Raw genomic sequence first — 13,992 nt, 5'->3', positions numbered from 1 at the left:
ACCAGAAATACTGCTCCCTCCCTGTTTAATAGCATGAACTTAGTGCTGATTATAATATAACATCTTTTTTACTTTATTTTGTTATACATGCAATTATAAATAGACATACTAATAATGGTGTTAATACTAATCATAAAAACCACAGCTGTGATTTACTGAGATACCAAATATGCTAGAAATTGTCCAGGGCCCATTATGTTATCACTCATTGCTGCAACAGCATGGTGACAAATGTTGTTATGCCCATTCTATAGGAGAGAAAACAGGCTCAGAGAGGGTAAACAAAGTGCCTAAAAGTTACTCTAGAAGAAAGGAGCATCGCTGGGACTGTAGCGAGAACCTGCTGACCCTGCTGCCCATGCATGCTCCTTCTGTGAAAAGCTGCCTCTGGCATTTTCCTTTCCTACCTGTTTAATGGGGTTTAAGACATATAATCAGCTAATATGATTCCATGATATCAATGAGCCTGACATTTCTAACTTAAGTGAAATAAAATATTGAATTCAGTACTTGTGCTAAGAATTCTTTTTTGTGATTTGTAAGCTTTTCCCAGTTGTCCTTATTTAGGTGCTCTATTATTAAGGCATCACTAAACTCTAAAGTGCTGTTTGAATGATTATTGATAAAGTTACCATAAGAATATACCTAGATCATCAATCTCTAAGCTCAGTTTTCTTTCTTTTTTATTGTTGTTCAAGTACAGTTGTCTCCATTTTCCCCCACCATGCCCCTCCGCCCCACCTACCCCAGCCTCCCACCCTTGAACCTATCCTCTTTGGCTTTGTCCACATGTCCTTTATATACGTTACTTGATGGTGCTTCCCCTATTATCCTCCATTATCCCCTCCCCCCTCCTCTCTGGTAACTGTCAGTTTGTTTTTTATTTCAATGTCTCTGGTTGTATTTTGCTTGCTTGTTTGTTTTGTTGATTAGTTTCCTCTTATAGGTGAGATCATATGGTATTTCTCTTTCAGTGTCTGTTTCCTTGTTTAAATCAGTGACATGCAATTCCAGCAGAGCACACAAGGAGCACTGGGCTGGTGTCAGATGACCAGTTTTAAGCGAAGTTCAATCCTGTGCTTGCTGCCGTGAAACACTCTGGGTCTTGGAAATCACATCTGTAAAACAGTGTATTCTGCCTAATCCACAGAAATGTTAACTGGTAATAGATATAGATTCACCTCAGTTCAGTATCACAGTTTTCAAGGATGATCCCAATGAGAACACACAAAAGTAACTGGACAACTTTATTTTCCTGTTCTGACACTTAAGCTCTATAAATATAATTTATCTGTGTGTGAATTTTAAATTATTATCAAAATTGTATTTGTTATTGTATCTAATTATGAGAATTCATACCAAACGATGTTAATAGTAAAGACTGCCTCTTTTGTAATAACATAATTGTTATTTTTGGTAGTAGGAATAATAAGCTTGTTTTATGTCTATATAGTGGATATCTTTATGTAGCACATGTAAAGAGGCAAAATTCAGTAAATAAGTGACCTGTGCTTTGGTGGAGAATATAAGTGCTCCCAAAATGTCCCAGGGCCATGAATAAGGAGTGTTTAGACTTCTATGAACACACAGCAGGGAGTAAAGGAAGATGAAAATCTGTGTGAGCCTCTCTCTTGCTCACTGTTAACCTGAGTTTTGGACACTAAGGCCCTCCCAGTAGTAGTGTGTTGAGCAAGCAGATTAACAATAGGATTACACAGGGGCAGCAGACACATAAAAGGCCTTCCGAACACAGATGTCATGTGAACGTGACATTTTCTAATCCATAGTGTGTGACTAGAAAAAAAAATAAGAGTGAAATAGAAGATAAGGTCTTAGAGTTCAATAGAGTGTTCCCATTAATCTATTTGTGAAATTTTGGGAAAGTTAATTTAACCCTTTAAACCTCACTTTTCTCATGTGTAAAATGAAATGGTTTTATTAGATCCATGATTCATTGTGGGGAGAGGAGGTATCAAATACACCTTTAACTCATTTCCAAATTTCATATTCCTCACAAGAATTTCATGTTTCCTCCCCCAAAGAGGTGCACCCTCAGTTGAGGACACTTGAATCTACCTTTCAGCTAATTCTTAAGCCAAAAAATCAAGAGGATTCCCTTAAGTGCCAACCCAGCTATCCCATGAGAATTTAAGATAGAAGTTGGTGACAAATTCCCCTGAAGACAGAGCTTTCCCTTCCTCGTCTCTCATCCATCTACCCTTGATATTTTTTACCTGTAGATTGTTGATCCATAACCTGATTGGTATCCAGAGATCTGCAAGCTAACTCTGAAAAACATGTTCCCAAAACTATGATTGGGATTTGGTCCATTAAAAAATTATTATTCTGTGTAGTCAGGTTGATTTCTCCAACACCTCTCATTTTCCTTGGTTGTAATTTTATGATTTCAACATCTTGACATATTTCATCCCAGAATATTCTGAGCAAATGAGCCAAATGTGCTGGACAATTACACCACAGATTAATTATATACAGACACATAAGTAACTATGAAGAATTTGAAGAATGACAAAGACTTGACAAAGAAAACTCTAAAGCAGGGGTGTCAAACTCATTTTCACCGGGGGGGACACATCAGCCTTGTGGCTGCCTTCAAAGGGCTGAATGTAATTTTAGGACTGTATAAATGGAACTATTTCTTAACAGTTAAGCAAGAGCTCAGTGCTGCCGCCAGGTAGAAACAAGGTGCTGGGCCAGATTTGGCCCACGAGCCTCATGTTTGCCATTTGTGCTCTAAAGGTTTTCTTCTCAACCCATCACCAGAAAAAATGGGATTTTTTGTTTTTATTTATCAGGGTCTTATATCTGTTAGAGTGCTTTAGGGTTTACAAAGTACCTATATAGACACTTAGTCATTGATCCTGAGAACAAATTTGTATATGACAGGATAAGAATTGATTCATCCAGGGTGGTAATGGGAGGGAAGTGGGGAGGGTTGGGTGGGTGGGCTGAAATGGAAGTAAAAGGGAGAAAACTGTACTTGAACAATGATTAAAATAAAAAAAATAGAAAGAAAAAAAGAATTGATTCATCCAAATAAAATTTTCACTCAGATGTTTCATTCAAAATAGCATGTTTTTCTAAGAGAGCAAGTTGGAAGGTTTTATTGTTCTGTTCACAGTAAAATGATTCTCAGAATCATAGGGTTTTTTCTGGGTTGATAAGTGTTGCACTATAGTACTATACACATATTCATTCATTTATTTGTCCTTCATTCATTTATCAAACATGTACTACACAGAGGCCACCATGCTAGGTATATAGAGAGATATAAAATTTGGAGATATAAAGATTTAAATAATAATCCTTTCAAAGAGCTCCCAAACTTTTAGGAGATACATTACAACATGTCACATTTGAAACAGGGTTAAATACTAGAACCATTCATTCATTAATTTAGTTGGTCAACATTCTTTGAGAAATTAGCACATACCAGCTATTATATCAGGAATAAAGATATATCAAGACTCAATCTCTAAAATTTTTTTTTTAGTCTAAGGAAAAACTAATAAACATGCAATTATAAAGCAATACTACTGATGTATAAATAAAATTATATGAGAAGATTAAAAAAGATCCATCTCACCTATTTGGGAGGCAGGAGTAGGGGATGAGAAAAGGTCATGAAAAATTGTGCTGAGGAATAGAGGCCGAAGGAGAAATGTTGAACTCTGACTAAGTCAGGAAGGGCTTTATAGAGGAGACACTCCCATTTTCTAGCAAAGCTTTTAGGAGAGGAAGGGATGATTAGGGGGTCTTCCAGGGATAGTGATGAATCACAGTATTCTTGGACTTGGTTAGGAAACCCCTCAGTTCTGGGCCTTGGAATTGAGGGGGTAATGGTTCTATGCTACATGAAAAGCTGACTTCAGCCTTTCCCCTCTTTCCTCTGTATTTCATGGTGCATGGACAGGAACAAGTGCAGGGTATGGGAAAAATGAATCCTACCAGGATGTGGACCTGGAGGAATCTTGACTTGATCCCGCAAAAAACACAAGGGGCTCTTCTGAGTTTGGTCTTTGGAAAAGCACTTATGTTGTCTTTCTAATCTTTCTGAAACTCTCAGGTATTTGACAGATGAAGAAACAAAGGTTAAAAAGGTTAAAACTTGATGCCCAAGAGGCAAAAATAAGTGGGTTTTGCTGACAGAACTAAAATGTCATACAATAATGTGTGTGCAAATAGACTGTGAACTGTAAAGTACTTTGTAAATGTAATGAATAATTATATTTAAAATATCAATTATTATAAACATTAACATACTATTTATGACTTAACTCACCATCAAAATTATTAGAAAATAAATTTTCTTACTTTAATCCAAAATATTTTCCAGTATACTGAGTTAAGGGAATTTTCAAAAAATTTGAAAAAAACAACCCCTAGGATGCTTTCAAATCATTGATTGCATAGATGTATAGCTTAGACATATAATGTGTATATACACAGACATATAATATGTGTATATGTACACATACATACATACATGTTTGTGTATACATGTGTGTACAAATAATTTTACTTGGGCAAATAAAGGTTTTCATCTAATTATTTTCCTTAATTGCCATAAAGATGTGTAATTTCAGAGTACATTGTTAAAGAGGAGGAAATCAAATTTTGTCAGTTGCAGATGTACAATATACATAGAAATATATACACAAGATGATACACTGGAAGTCCTGTCTAATACATCAAGTTATGATAAAAATAAATTCCAAAGGAGGTACTATAATTTTCCAAGGAAATTACCAAGAAACTCTTTTAGGTCTCTGAACCCTTGTCTGTAATGAGGGTATGCAAGGGCTGGGTAGGTGCAGATTTATAAAGGGAAGAGGGGTTTTGGAGAGGGGATTAGGGAGGGTCTCACTTTTCACCTAGTGAAAGAGGCTTCAATAGGCATACACCTACAGCTTGATATAACTGCCTTGGATTTAGGAAGCCAGTATATGGGTTCTGACTCTCACCTGAAAGATGTAATGAGTGAGATAACATGAAAAATAGGTTACCATCAGTTATGTCAGGAGAGGAGGCTTTGTGTGAGCCAGTCTGCACTTTCGGAGTCTGCAAGGCAAAAGCACCACCCTGAAGCCATATTATGCCTACAAAGACCCTCTGGGTGGCATGTACTGCTATAAAACCTGGGGCTAAAGAAATACATCATCATATTATAGAAGACTGAATCAGAGAGGCCTGGAAATGGAAATTCCCTAGGAAAGTGCCCATGGGAGAAAGAGTCTGGAGCCAGATTCCCTGGGTAAAATCCCACAACCATCATTTATTTACTAGCTAGGTGACCCTGGGCAAATTACTTAACCTCTCTTGATCTCAGTTATGAAGATGAAAGCAATTAATACAAATAGAACTTAGAACTTAACACTTAGAACTATTTCCATACATAATCAGCATTATGTGTCAGCTGTTTTGTTTCATTATTATTTTTTTATTATATGTCAGCCTCAGAGAGCAAAAAGTATTACAATCCCAGTCTAAGAAGAACTTTCTGCTCTCCAGTCTGTATTTCTGTCTCACACTTCAGTAACCAACTAGCAAATGGGAAAGAAGAAAAGAGAAGGCTGCAGCATTCTCGTCCCCCAAAGCAGATGTCCTGAGTATCACATAGTAGGGAAGAGAAAGTCTTTAAACTAGAAAAAGTGTTCAAAGTTTTGATTAATATTTGATACAATGTTTTAAATTTTATTGATATAGGAAAGATGGGGAGAAACAGATTTGTTGTCCCACTTATTTGTTCATTCATTGGTTGATTCTTGTGTGTGCCCTGACTGGGGATCGAACTCGCAACCTTCATGTATCAGGATGACACACCAGTTGAACTACCCAACCAGGGCCCATACCAAACAATTTTAATTTCCGAATTGAGACTGTACTTATGATTTTAAGTGATCATAGGACTTTTAACTCTTTGCAAATGACTGGAAATTCATGGGAAGCCATGGGACTGCTCCAGTATCTAACATAGAGAGCAGGACAGAGATTACTGACATTAGGAAGCTGTAAACAAACAGGGGGGAGCCCCAAATAAAGTGGCTTCTGGTATGACATCCTATGAGTCCTGCCTTTTCAATGGATCAATTACAGATGCAAAGTGTACTCATGATTATTGTTAACCTTTTTCATTCAATTTTAGGCATAATTGTTCATAATTCCTCAATAGCCAACTACCTCCTTTCCTGGGTTTATCTTTCTACTTACTTCCTTACATTTTCTCAGATTTCAAAGATGTTTAAAATAAATTGGTCCAATTTGTTTCTAAGGAAATCCTTACTGAGACTGAAGCCATGCTGGGGAGAGATGCATTTGCCTGCTCTGTAAATGAAGAAAATGTTGCTGATCCATTCTCCCCAGGATGCTGAGAATGAGAGTTTTCCAGCGGGCTGTGCTGGTGGTGCTAAGTCATGCTCATGCTTTCCAAAATCCCCTGTGACTCCAGGCAGGGATTTGCCCAGGTTAGCAGAGGTGCAATCTGTGGCTAATTAGTGCAGACAAGGATTATACACTCTATGTTAAAAAAAATATTCTAACCATCTGGCGACCTGGATTAATTAACAATGGTGAATGACACAGACTCTGAGTTCTCAGGCTGGCCACATTTAAAGACTTATTAACATGAGAGCCACTGTTGTAACCTGACATTTCAGAATAACAATGGAGAAGAGGGCACCTGGCCTTGGGTACATAAATCATTTCCTAGATGTCCATAATGAAATCATATTTATTGAGAACCTATTAGATGCCAGTTGCTTGACATGTGTTGTTTGTTCATTCTAGCACTACATTAACCCTAAAAGGTAGTGGAGGAGAATTAAAAGGTAGTGGTAAAAGAGTAAGAGAGAGAAACATCAATGTGCGGTTGCTGGGGGCCGTGGCCTGCAACCCAGGTATGTGGCCTGACTGGGAATCGAACCTGCGACACTTTGGTTCGAAGCCCAGGCTCAATCCACTGAGCTATGCCAGCCAGGGAAGAATGTTTAATATCATGAGGAAACCACTGAACCTGGGTTAGATTGCCAGGTTTTTCCCCTTCTAAATCTGTGTTCTTAGTTAAGTTTCTTAGTTAAGTTTCTTAGTCCCTGTGAGTTATGGTTTTCTCAGCTATAAAAATGAAGACAATAACACTTAGTTTAAAGGATTGTATAAGATGATACATGTAATCTGTTTATCCCAGAGTCCAGTACATACTCTAAGTAATAAGATAAATATATTTGATATATGAATATTAATATTTATCTTATAATCAAGGATTTTTCTCCTCTGCCACTTAACTCCTCTAAGCATATTTTATCACCTCTGAGTATAAAATAATAATACTTAAATAAGACCACTGTGAAAATTAATTGAGAAAAAAGCACAAGAAAGTACTTAATAAATGTCAGGAATTTTAAATTTAAGTTTTAATCAAAGTTGGAAAGAACATCTGAAATACTGCAACAGTTTTAAGATGACTAAATTTGGGAGCCACAGTGACTCTGCACTCTGGGATCATATACTTGAGATCACTGGCCTGTAAATGTTTTTAAGAACTACACTATGGCATTTTAGTATTTTGTGGAAGCATGTCCCATTATTCCCTGAAGCCTAGAAATCTCCAAAGTTGATTACTGTTATACAGAGTTAGATACAGTAGAGTAATTTAAGCCAAGATTTAATACGAGATTTAAAGAGAGTCTTGTAAGAGACTTTAAATGCCATTAATATTTGCATGCTGTCACTGCACCCTGCTGAGATAACAAGACGAGACAAGAGGAACAGACCACACTGGTACTTTTCCCCGTGAAAGAAACTCGAGACATTATCTACGACTGCAGTCAACTGATGTTCGTCACTGGCAGGTCTGATCTATTATACCATAAACTACAAACTCTTATGGAAACAAAGGCTGTGATTTCTAAAATAAGCTCCATTTTTCCTCCCAACATACTTCTAAATTCATCTGTAAAAAATAACTCTCTTGAATTAATAGCTAATGAAAACTATCTAAAATTTCAGGTCCTCAAATAAAGTCTATCCTCTGGGGAAAGAAATGCCATTCAGAAACAAAATCAAGGCAATTCAATTCTATTCTCAGTGCCACCATAGAGACAAAGAAAACAAACATAATAGAGAGTTTTAACCAACTTAATTCACCCTGAAATTTATAATTAACTACATGGGAAAGGAGACAATTACCATATTCCCAAAGAATAAAGGATTTAAAAAGTTGAGATTGTGGTAAGACATAATTATAACCTATTAAGTATGCAATTCATATCAATTTGTTCATACAATCTTCTTGAGCTTCAAGTATGCATATACATTGGGCAGTATTTTCTGAAAAATACACATAAAATTCCATCCACTTAAATGTACACTATTCTCTCTTCTCAGAGGTTTTTCTCAGATATTTAAAATTCTGGGAAAACATAACACTAAGAAATAGGGACAACTGATACTATTTTTCTTTGTGTCTTATCTTCCTGACACCTATGAATATATATTTTGGAACAAATGTTAATCAATTCAAGAACTGGCAGGCTTTTTAGATCACGTGCAACAGCCACCACCAAGCACTCAGCCACGAAAAAAATAGCAATTAAACCTGTCCTCGATTAAAATAGAACTGCAGAACTGCAGAGTAAATTACATATGTATTGATTCAGGACAGTTGTATTTTAAAAGACTAGTGAAAAAGGACTATAACTTACAATGCTAGGAGCTTTATAACAAACATCGGGGGGATTTATTTTGCTAAAAATGTACATTTTTATTTAGGGTGTCTTTAGCAAATAATTTTCAAATTTCTTTTTATTGTTTTTCAACTACAGTTGTCCCTATTTTCCCCCACCACTCTCCCCTACCCCACCCACCCCCACCTCCCGCACTAATCCTACCCTCCCCATTGTTTTAGACCTTCATTCCTTTATACACATTCTTCAATGACCCCTCCACTTCTTTCCCCAGTTATCTCCCTCTTCCCTTCTCTCCAGTTACTTGTTACTGTCAGTTTGTTCTTTATTTCAATGTCTCTGGTTCTATTTTGCTCACTTGTTTGTTTTGTTGATTAGGTTCCACTTATAGGTAAAATCATATGGTATTTGCCTTTCATTGCCTGGTTTATTTCACTTAGCATAATGCTCTCCAGTTCCATCCATGCTGCCATGAAGGGTAGGAGCTCCTTCTTTCTTTCTGCTGCTTAGTATCCCATTGTGTAGAGGTACCACAGTTTTTTGATCCACTCATTTACTGATGGGCACTTAGGTGGTTTCCAACACTTTGCTATTTTAAACAACGCTGCTATGAACATTGGGGTGCATAGGTTCTTTTGAATTGGTATTTCAGGATTCTTAGGATATAATCCCAGCAGTGGAATTGCCCAGTTAAAAGGCAGAAAAATGAGACTCAACCACCAACTTACACCTTACACAAAAACAAACTCAAGATGGATGAAAGACTTAAATAAAATTTGTGACACCATAGAAGTCCTGGAGGAGAACTTAGGCAGGAAAATCTCAGATATTCCACACAGCAGTATTTTCACTAGTATTTCCCCTGGAGCAAGGGACATAAAGGAAAGAATAAACAAATGAGCCTTCATCAAATTAAAAAGCCTCTGCATGGCTAAAGAAAACATCAGCAAAATGAAAAGAGAACCAAACATATGAGAAAATATGTATGCCAATGATACCTTGGACAAGAGTTTGATCTCCAAAATATATAGAGAACTCACACAACTCCACTCCAGGAAGACAAACAACCCAATTAAAAAATAGCAAAGGACCTGAACAGACAGTTCTCCAAAGAGGACATATGGAGGGCCCAGAGGTGTATGAAAACAATGCTCAGCATCACTAGCTATCAGAGAGATACAAATTAAAACCACAATGAGATACCACTTCACACCAGTCAGAATGGGCACATAAACAAAGCAACAAACAACAAGTGCTGGTGAGGATGTGGAGAAAAGGGAACCCCAGTGCACTGTTGGTAGGAATGCAGACTAGTGCAGCCACAGTGGAAAACAGTATGGGATTTCCTCAAAAAACTAAAATTTTCAAATATTTTATCAGCAAAAATATGTAGAACTCCTTTCACATTTTCTAATTAGAGCCATACTTAAAAATTAATAATTTATCTGGGTGTGAGATATTATAAATACAGCATGGTAAATTATATACCCCTTGGTAAAAGCATGAAATATAGGAAAGGTAAGTTGTTTTAATTAATACTCCTTGAACTGTGTTTCATGCAATAACCAAAAATCCTTGCTGGTGTGGATAATAAGTGGTATGTTTCAGATGTTAAAATTTGATTTTTGGGTGTTCCTTTTAAAAAAAATTGTGTAAGCAGTCTTCAGGGAGAATCTCCATTGCCAACTACATTGCTATTTGGGAATGGTACATTTTATTACACTGAGGCATTTCTGTCTAGGGTTCTAGAATAATTTTAAGGAAATGTTGGAAAGTACCTAAACACTTTAACTCAGATTTCAACCAAGAATAATATAACATCCATTCAGGGACCCTTTTGCAAAGCACTGGTGTCATCTGTTGTTAGTTGGGCAAATTCTGAGTAATAATCATTACAGGTGTTTTTTAAAGTTCTTTTTGGAAGTTACTTTGGATAAAACCATTAAATGGCACTGATACACTTTGTTCTCTAAGATGCAAAGCAATGATAAAAAAAGAAAACAAACAGCAGAATTGCTATGAGGTCACATTCCCTTCCTAGGCAGGTTTATATTTTGAAAGCTGATTACAACACAATCCATCCTGCTTTGGGAGAAAAAAAGAACTCTATTATTTCCTCAGTTCTTTCATGATCTAATAATTTAGAACAATAAAGTCATTTTTGAGTTTTCTGTTTATAGCTTTCAGGAAATTTTAAAATATTTTTATAGTAAAAATATACTAAATAGTGAAATAATTACTAAACTTTTATAATGTACTCATGGTAAGTATGGTATACATACATTATAAAGTCTAATAAGTTTACCCCAAACACAATGAAATATCATACCATATAAAATCTCTGAGGTTTTAAATAGACATGAGTTGATATTTTTTCATCAAAATGAAAACCTGATCTGATTGCTTTAGCTTTTGCTTAATAAAATATGTTATGCTAGAATTTTAGAAGTTTAAATGACCTTTATAAGTGGGTTTATCACAGATGTGACCCAGTTGCCATTTTTCTTGGCGTGTGGGAAGAGTTTTATCTCTTTTAGTCCATTTCTCTTACACTAAAATGATATCTCAAGTGTCATTTCAGACTGAGCAACTATTACATATAAGTTGACAAATTGCTTATCTGTCAACTAAATAATCTATCCATCAGAGTGCAAAGATATCTTTTACAAGTATTTATTATAAAGTGAATGTTACACACATGTGTGTGAACATGTGTGTGTATGAGTTGCAAGAAGGAAGGATTTCTTCCATTCATTCATTTACTATCCAACAATGCAATTATCTGTCAAATGTCTGTTAGGTGAAAGAATCAATGAATGCTTATGGTGCACCATAGTAGGTAGTTGACTATAAATATGACTAAGAACTTCCCCCTATCTTCAAGAGTTCTTATTCTAGCAACAGACAGACACATGTAAAAACTAATTGTACAAACTAGATTGCAGCTATTACACAGGTACATTGTACTGAGGACATGGAGAATGGCTGGCTCGGTCCAGTAGGGCAGTATCAAGGAAGGTATTTACAGAGAAATCTGCATTTAAGCGGAGTCTTAAAGGTTAAAAAGAAGCTTATTAGGTAAATGTCATGCTGAAAAATTGAGAGGTATTCTAGGCAGAAAGAAGAAACAGGGGCCCTGTCTGGGTAGTTCACTTGGTTAGAGTGTTGTCCCAATATGCCAACATTGTGGGTTCAATCGCTGGTTGGGGCACATACAAAAAGCAACCAATGAATTCATAAATAAGTATAACAACAAAATCGATGTTCTCTCTCTCCAACCCCATCCTGTCTCCCTAAAAATCAATAAATAAAAAAAGAAACTAAAAAACAGGTACATAGAAACAGGAGAGTGGAATTCAGATAATTTGGAGAACCAAATATAACTGGATATAGCTCAAGCTAAGGCATGAAGGATGATGGGATCTGAGATAGAAAGTTAGACAGGAGCCAGGTTGAAGAGGGCCTCATGTATTTGAGGTTAAACCATGCAAATATCATCCTTCAGGCCAGTGCAAAATCAACTAGGGATACAAGTCAGGAATATTAGAATGGTAGGTATTTGGGGGAAGGGTTATTTTCATAGGATTTCCAATTTGGGACTAATTTTGAACATACACTGAAATAAAAAGTTGAAATATTTAATTTCTTTCTTTCACCAATAAATAACTATAAACCTAGGAAACATTCAGTAAAACTGGATAAAAATCCACATTATCATGACTACACAATAAAAAATTTGCCACTAGAGTGGTAACTGGCTAATTGAATCACTGATGATACCATGAAATTTATCCTTAAGTGTCAATTCCCCAAAAAAAAGAGGAAAGGGAAAGGAAGAGGAAGAGGAACAGAAACTTCCAAAGCTGTTTAGTGAGTGTGTGCTCTGTACCACTGCTGTACTGTGTAACTAACTGTACAGCCACTATGTGCGTCAGTTGTACCAGCTATTCCCTTTGTCAGAATCTTCTTCCCCAAGATCTTCACAAATCTGGTTCTTTCAAGTTCCCAGAACTTTTCAGAGAGGACATCTCTCGTGTACCCTACATAAAGCAGCTCCTGTTTCTTCTTGGACTCATCATCCTTCCATATTCCATTTCTTTGCTTTGTAAATTCTAGCAGTTACTGCTATTTACATTGTGTTTGTTGTATTTGTTTGCCTATTCAAGGCCAGTCTCCTCATTCTGTGACATGAGTTCTATGAGAGTGGGTAAGCACTGTCCAATGTATTCACTGTTGTACTTCCACCACTTATTCCTGGCACATAGTATGCACTCAGTAAATGTTTGTGGAGGTAATAAGTATTGTGCTTAATCCTCATAACAACTCCCTGAAGTGCTCATTGTTGTTTCATTTTATAAATATAGAAACTGAGATTAAGGCAGATTAATTTGGCCCAAACAGCAAAACTACTAACTAGCAGAGCTAGGACTCTAGCAAGAATCTATTTGGTTCCAATGGCTGTGCTTTCGAACACAAGGCTATGCTGCCACTCTGAGCCAAATTCAGGATCGGATGCCAACTGCTGTCCAACTGCCCAATACTCGATTTTCTCAGGGGCCTCAGGCATGTCATGCCAACTTGCCTGGTTCACTGCAATTAACACAAAGTTAGTTTGAAAACATATATGGATTCAGCTCTCATTTTCTCCACCATACACAAATGCTAATGGTCATAAGGAGCCCAGCTTTCTCTAGAATTTCCCTCTTTCAATAATCAAAGTCACCTCTTTCCTGTATGTAGTATTTTACAGTTTTCAAATACATAAACTCATTTGATTCTGTATAATAATCCTGAGAAGGCAGTTCTGATAAGCCAGTATTATTATACCCATTTCAGACTTGAGAAAATATGGCTGAGGGAGGGTAAACTGAATTGACTAAGCTAATATAATAGATGGCAAACCTAAGTTTATAACTTCATTTTCTGAACCTTGGTCCAATGCACTTTCCCAAATTGCCTTTGGTGAAACATACACACATGCAATGAGAAAGATCTCTCAGGGAGCTATAATCATGGGTTAACCTGCTTTAAGAAAATATTATCTGCAACAATTCAGATGAAATAATGGTTAAATAATAAAGGGAGTGACAAATTCTTTTCTACTTTATAAAGAGAGTTATGTGATTTATTTAAAATGTGAGTACAATGAATGTGTTTAAATATCATTTGATTTGCAAAATTTGATTTGTACTTGTTTCCTTTGCAAACCCACATTTGTCTCATAAAATAAGATTTAGCTAAAGGTCTTAGTAAGCCCAATCCTCTCAAACTCATAACTCTTTATAGTACA

General features: G+C 36.3%; 1 protein-coding gene across 10 annotated transcripts in view; it reads right to left on the bottom strand.

Annotated features, from left to right (window-relative positions):
- DLG2 (discs large MAGUK scaffold protein 2) overlaps positions 1-13,992 on the bottom strand; it is a 1,904,207-nt gene that overhangs the window by 1,517,542 nt on the left and 372,673 nt on the right. The gene's annotated exons all lie outside the window — the stretch shown is intronic.

The sequence above is a fragment of the Phyllostomus discolor genome, chromosome 6 (genome assembly GCF_004126475.2).
Source record: "Phyllostomus discolor isolate MPI-MPIP mPhyDis1 chromosome 6, mPhyDis1.pri.v3, whole genome shotgun sequence".
NCBI lineage: Eukaryota > Metazoa > Chordata > Mammalia > Chiroptera > Phyllostomidae > Phyllostomus > Phyllostomus discolor.
This window is presented reverse-complemented; position numbering and strand designations above follow the sequence as displayed.